The sequence below is a fragment of the Sardina pilchardus genome, chromosome 7 (genome assembly GCF_963854185.1).
Source record: "Sardina pilchardus chromosome 7, fSarPil1.1, whole genome shotgun sequence".
Lineage (NCBI taxonomy): Eukaryota > Metazoa > Chordata > Actinopteri > Clupeiformes > Clupeidae > Sardina > Sardina pilchardus.
Genome location: NC_085000.1, coordinates 28,148,333 through 28,154,143, shown reverse-complemented (window position 1 = coordinate 28,154,143; position 5,811 = coordinate 28,148,333). Strand labels below are relative to the sequence as shown.

At 49.1% G+C, this 5,811-nt stretch overlaps 1 protein-coding gene across 1 annotated transcript in view; it reads left to right on the top strand.

Annotated features, from left to right (window-relative positions):
- The first annotated feature begins 476 nt into the window (after window positions 1-476).
- The window catches only part of arhgef19 (Rho guanine nucleotide exchange factor (GEF) 19), a 23,743-nt gene continuing 18,408 nt past the window's right edge, over window positions 477-5,811 (top strand). Inside the window, exon 1 of the mRNA XM_062542040.1 lies at window positions 477-1,086. The gene's annotated coding sequence lies outside the window, so the exon portion shown is untranslated. The remainder of the gene's footprint in view (window positions 1,087-5,811) is intronic.

Sequence of the window (5,811 nt, the reverse complement as noted above, 5' to 3'; positions counted from 1 at the left end):
TTTTCTTTCTCTCCCTAACTGATACTTACTGACTTAATTACACACAAACTCACGCACGCATGAATAGTCTCTCTCCACTCCGTCTCCCTCCCACCACTCTGACTCTTTCTCTCTCTCTCTCTCTCTCTCTCTCTCTCTCTCTCTCTCTCTCTCTCTCTCTCTCTCTCTCTCTCTCTCTCTCTCCCTCCCTCTCTCTCATTCCCTCTACCTGCCTGCTTGCCTGCTATCCACTTACAGACCATTGCTGTTGACACACAGGAATCCAGACCTAAGCGCACACACACACACTCACACATGCTCTCTCTCTCACACACACACACACACACACACACACACACACACACACACACAGACGTACGCACACTTACTCACTCACCCTCAGACAGGAAAGATTCTCCTTCAGACCAGACAGCACTTTGCTGCTCTCTCTCTCTCTCTCTCTCGCTTGTTGTCGCTCTGGCTCTTTCCCTCCGCTAGCAGGTGTTGGGACAGAAACTCATAAATAAGACTTGGGGAGAGGAGGAGAAGAGGTTGAGGAAAACATGCAGACAGAGCGAGAATGAGATAGAAACTAAATCAAAGAGTGGTCAGAAAGAAAGAGCGAGAGAGAGAGAACGAGTGAGAGAGAAATATGAGTGAAAGAGAGGCAAGCTGGAAGAGGGATCTGCATTTTAAGTAGCTAGAGACAGACAGCGATTGTTTTGTTTTTTTATGTTTTATGCCTTTTTTTCTCTCCTCCACTCCTCCTCCTCCTCCTCCTCCGGCTCCTGCTCCTTGTGTGAGGCTGAACAGAGGGGATCAGAAGAAAAGGAGCTGGGACTCGGACGGATAATCTCACCCAGTTTCCCTGCCCAAGCGTCCCGCCTGCGGAAGGCAGCGGCAGCAGCGGCAGCGTCTGAAGAGGAACAGAAAGAGAGGGAGCGAGGAAAAGAGAGGGAGCGAGGGAAAGAGGGAGCGAGAGAGAAAACCAGGAGGAACACAAGGCAGTCATGGATACCATAGTGCCTCAGCCAGACACTTGGATGGCCCGGATTTGCACATTGTCGTTGGCTTCTGTCCAGCCCAGCAGCTACTGATACCAATGAGGTAGAGCATATCTCTATGTTAATCTATACCAAGACCTATACTGTGCCTGTGCCAAGGGCCCAATGTAAACTGTGTGCATAAAAGTAAATGTGTGCCATTTTCAAAAGAGGCATTATCGCTTTTGTCACACAGATTCCTGATTCACTGTTTTAAGTTTTCTGTCTGATTTTGATAGAATGTTTTAGGAAAATGTGATACAGTCACTATCAATGCAAACTGACAACACAAATCATACTTTAGAAACTTTTAACATTGAAATGCCTTTTTGATGGACCGATATGGGGGGATTATCTCCTCTGGTCATGTTAGGTTGCAACTTCTGTTTTAATGATAAATTCAAATCACCTTCAGCACTCAAAATAGCGGTGGGGGGGGGGGGGGGGAGGGGGGGTAGACAGACCTGTGTTGGCTGTTGATTTGAGTAGCAGACAAGATCCAGTTTGTTTACCCAGGAAGTTAGAGTGTCTCCTCATCATTCCTCTGTTTACAATCACCTTCACCACCTGCACGCACTGACCTCTGCCATGGTGCTGTGGTGTCCCGTGCCGTGCTGTGCTCTGTGCTGTGCTCTGTGCTGTGCTCTGTGCTGTGCTCTGTGCTGTGCTCCGTGGCGTGCTGTGCTCTGTGCTGTGCAGTGCCATGGTGCTATATGTCCTGGTGGCTGACATAGTAGGTGCAATTTTTCAGGAGCTCCCTTGTCTGTGTGCAGATATGTGGACAAGCACAGGCAACAGTGTTGCCAGCAGCACGAAAAAATGTAACTCATTGAAATGCAATGGTAATATGCACCAAAGACGCCGCCGCCACCACAGCCATGCAAGTGAAAGCTGGAAAACGAGTTGCGTCTGCATGCATAATGCTGCTGTCATTTGGCTTCCCAAAGCATGCTGCTCTGTGGAGGGTGCAGCCCCCCCCCCCCCCCCCCCCCCCTATGCTGCCTGCCATGTGCAGGGGTGGTGGTGGTGGTGGAGGAGGAGGTGGAGGTGGAGGAAGAGGTGGAGGTGTGAGTTGCAGCCTCACAGGGCAGGTAAATGCATGTCCTGGAGTATGCAGAAAGAGACAGCTCAGTAAAAGAACTGTAGGGGCCCAAACTGATATCCCAGTATGGGTTTAGAGGAGGCTTTAGGTAGATGGCCATGTAATGTATATGCTACTTGACTCCGCTGTCAGATTGTGTAGGTGGTGAGGCGATAAGAGAGACCCCCACCCCCCCACCCCCACCCCCACCCACCGACGTTTGCATCCAGAGCTGTAAATGTTTGACTGGGAAATGACACTCTTTTTGTGCTGTTTTGTCAGCAGAAGAGTTTTTTACATACAGTAAATGAGAATAACGGCAAGCGATGATTTCACAACATCACGTCATCTGTTGAAATGGTCAGGTAGGAACATAATTGCAGACCCTTGGGATTTCTAGAAGTCTTTTTTAAAGACCTGCATGTGTTTTGGTTTATCTGCAGTGTACTCATCAACCGAACTTATTGTTTTACACCACACGTTCATGTCTGAGCGTGCAATCCATAAATGTGTCTGAGGCATTAGTACTTTGGACTCTGCACTGAATGCAACATGTGGAATAAGCTACCTCTGTCTGTCTGCTAGACCAGTGACTAAGTCTTCAATCATGTGTTGGCGAGATGTGTGTGTCTGTCTCTGTGTGTTTTCTGGAGAATGGCTGCATCTGTCTGTGTTTATCTAGTGACCTCATGGCATGGGGGGGTGGTTGAGACAGGACTGTGTGTTTTGTATTGGTTGGGTGTGTTCAATCGTCCTTTTATGACTGTGTTTGTGGAAGGCTCTCCCACTCTCTCTGTCTCACACACACACACACACACACACACACACACACACACACACACACACACACACACCTGTGCATGATGTTTTAATGCTGCCTATAAGTGTGTGTGAAGTGAGCGCTCTCCGTTCAGTGAGCTGTGGCTCCGAGGCCACTTTAGGAACAGTGGAGGAGGCCGCATCCATACATCCATACATCCATCCATCCATACATCCATACATCCATACGTCCATACATCCATACATCCATACATGCATGTGTTCTTGGCATGCCTGGGCTCCATACCCAAGCACAGTTAAGACATATACAAATATCAGATTCAGATTTCAGCTCACATACTCCCCAAATCCTCTTGAGCCTCCACCCCTTAATATAATTACCACCCCGCATATTATTGTATCGTCATTCCATTCCAGAGAGGAGAGGATTGTGGAGAAGGAGAGGACCATATAGGAGGAGAGGACCTCCTCTTTGAGAGGGATGTGGAGGTCAGGGGATCTGGTGCAAAACAGACGCCCAGCAGACATCTACTCATTTAGCAGACACTTTAACCCTGCAACTTGCAGAAATGAGGAATAACATTCAAGCTACTGTGCAGAGGAGGGCGTACAGTAGGTACTGTAGCAATTAATACTACATCAACCAATACTATCACCAGAGGATGAGAGTGCAGTGTTTTAAGTGCAGTCAAAGCGTATAGTCAAAAGAGAGAGTGGTCGAAGAAGGAAGTAAAGGGTAGTAAAGTGAGAGTCTTAAAACATTAGACTCTCACTCATGTTCCAAACATCCACTCTGACTTCTTTAAGGACTTAGTTTAAGGCTGACAGTAAGGCCAGGATAAGCTGGTACACTGGCAGTAAGACTACACTGACTATAAAATAGTCTCCTTAAATCTCTCTCTCTCTCTCTCTCTCTCTCTCTCTCTCTCTCTCTCTTTCTCTCTCTGTGTCTTTCTGTCTGTCTCTCTGACTCCAGACATTTGGGTAAAGAAGCTCATAAATCATCTCCTGTCTTATCTGATAGCATCTGAGGTAAATATGTGGGATGGAGGGTTATGAAATGGATGCCACGCAGAGAGAGAGAGAGAGAGAGAGAGAGAGAGAGAGAGAGAGAGAGGGAGAGACAGCATGGATGGAGAGAAAAAGGGAGAGAGGAGAGAGACGCCAGAAAAAGAGACATAGAGAGGGAGAGATGGGAAAATAGAGGGAGAAAGAGAGAAAAAGAGAGAGATAGTGAGCAGGAGAGAGAGAGGAAGAGAGAGAAAGAGAGAGAGAGAGAGAGGGTCAGCGGGCGAGGGTGAGGGTGAGGCCTCTATTGGCAGAAACGCAGCAGCTGGCCCCTCCCTGCCCCGGCGGTGCCAGGCGGCCCGAGTGGGCGAGCGAGCGAGCGAGTGAGTGAGTGAGTCACGTTCAGGCGGAGGCACAAGGCATGATTACAGATGCTCTCTCATCTCTGCCCGCTGTGATGTCCCGGCTGGCTGCTGCTGCTGCTGCTTGTGTGTGTCTTCCATCCCATCACGTGGGAAGCGTACAAAACCAACAGTGCAATTCTCTGCAAGAGTGTGAGAGCGCTCTGATGAATGGCGGAACAGATTGGGATGAGTAGTGAGGGGTGCACATGTCACTCAAACGTGGTCTGTATGGGAACACTTGTACCCCATGAATCATCTGTCACGGAACAGTACGGAACAGTACTGTACGTCCGGAATAGGGTTCAGGCGAGATGGAATTAAACTGATACTGCTGAGCAAAGAGCTGCAAGGATCCCAGAGCAGTGGTTAGAGTGTCTACCCATCTGTGATTTACACCTCAATTTACACCCACACACGCTCTCTCTCATGCTCTCTCTCACACGCATATACACGTGTGCGCACACACACACGCACACACACACATACAGTACATATACATATACATATATGCGGGCACACACACACACACACACACACACACACACACACACACATATATATACTGCATATAAACGGACACACACACACACACACACACACACACACTAACTGCTTCTTCTTCTTTCTTGCACCTGCCCTATCAGCTGTCAGTCAGCAGAGGCAGCCTGTATCTGCACCTACATGCAGAGGAGACAGAACGCCATCCAGAGCCACCCCCTCATGCACACACACACACACACACACACACACACTTACTTTCACATGCTCTCTCTCTCTCTCTCTCTCTCTCTCTCTCTCTCTCACACACACACACACACACACACACACACACACTGACACACACCCTCACATACTTTCTACTCTGTTGGCTCGGTCAATGCGTCCATGCCTGGGGAGGAAGCGGACCGTGGCACTCGGTTTGAGATTTCATTCTCAGCTCTCCTGACAGGCACATTGGCCCAGTTGAGCAGTCCTTCCCTGAGAGAGAGAGAAAGAGAGAGAGAGGGAGAGAGAGAGAGAGAGAGAGAGAGAGTAAAGCCCACCTGCTGATGAGTGGATACAGAGAGACTAAAGAGGAATGAAATGAATGGTTTGTAGTTGATGAGGTGGAGACGGGTGGGGGCTGGGTTGGCGGATGGTTTGGTTCAAGCCAGGGTGGTGTCGGCAGGTGAGGTGATGGGGATGGTGGATGTGGGTGGATGGATGGTTGAGGTTTCTGTGGCTGGTGACTATTATGTGTGAGATAGGATCAAGCCACACAGACGGAGCCTGTTCGGTGGCGTGTGCTCAGACAGACCAGGCTCTCTCTCTCTCTCTCCCTCTCTCTCTCACTCTCTCTCTCTCTCTTTCTCTCTCTCTCTCTCTCTCTCCCTCTCTCTCTCTCTCTCTCTCTCTCTCCCTCCCTCTCTTTGTCTCCTCGCCGCAGCTTACCGGCCAATTTTAGTGGAATGACAGGAGACAGCTATTCAAGGAATGTGGAAAGTGCCTTTCGTATGTCAGAGGTCGTCCATTTCAT